This window comes from Nematolebias whitei, chromosome 18 (assembly GCF_014905685.2).
Source record: "Nematolebias whitei isolate Nwh7 chromosome 18, NemWhi1, whole genome shotgun sequence".
NCBI classification, from domain to species: Eukaryota; Metazoa; Chordata; class Actinopteri; order Cyprinodontiformes; family Rivulidae; genus Nematolebias; species Nematolebias whitei.
Window position 1 is genome coordinate 24,418,854 of NC_056515.1, and position 1,046 is coordinate 24,419,899.

Below are 1,046 nucleotides of genomic sequence, written 5' to 3' on the forward strand. Positions count from 1 at the left end.
CACCACGTTCCCTGAGGTCAGTGGACCAGTTGCTCCTCACAGTTCCAGGAACTCGTCTTAAGCGCAGAGGTGACAGGGCCTTCTCTGTAGCAGGACCAAGACTTTGGAACGAGTTACCTCTGCTTGTCAGACTGGCCCCCTCCCTCTCGGTTTTCAAATTCCATTTAAAAACCCACTACTATTCAGTAGCTTTCAACACCAGATGATCTGTGTTTTGAACCTGTACGCTCCACACTGGTTTGTGGTCATATTTATTATCTGCATCGTTTTTATGTCTATATTCTGATTTACCTCATTTTGTATTTTGCTTTGTGTGTTACCTGTTTTTCTATCTGTACAGCACTTTGGTTGGTCTTGTCGCTGTTTTAAGTGCTCTATAAATAAAATGGTATGGTATGTCATTATCCTAATCAAAACAAAATATCTTAACACCTTTCACAAAATCAACTACATGCTTTTGATTAGCAAAAGCTGAAATGCTATTCAGCATTCTTAAACGCTGTCGTTTATAATACCTTACAAGCAGTAGACCGGTGATATCAGGTTATTGGTTTACAGAATAAAACTACGTAAATGCTGCAATCTGTGAAGATGAACAACATCTATGTATTGCTATCCTTTATAAAGGTTCAGAATACATCAGAGAGAGAGAGAGAGCTACAAACTATATAATGGAGATGAAAGTGATGTTATGACATATTTCTGTGGAGAACCTCCGACCGTGCAAAAACAATCCAGTCTAGAACTGGTTCTAAAGGTAAACAATCCTCAGATTTTTTTTTTAAACCCTAATAAAATCCTAATATTGCCATAACAATCATGTCCTTGATAAATGTATGTAATTTTCCAACTGCAAGCATAGAAGCCTGTGTTAAAAGACAATAAATAAAACAAATGAAACTGTTTGTACCGTAAAAACATTTTCATTGAGCATGAAAGAGCGACCTGTCAAAGGATCAGGTTTTATTAAGCTCAGTGATTAACTCTATGTAAAAAAAAAAAAAAAAAAGCATAAATTACTCACCACAGGTCCTCGAGGGCCACGT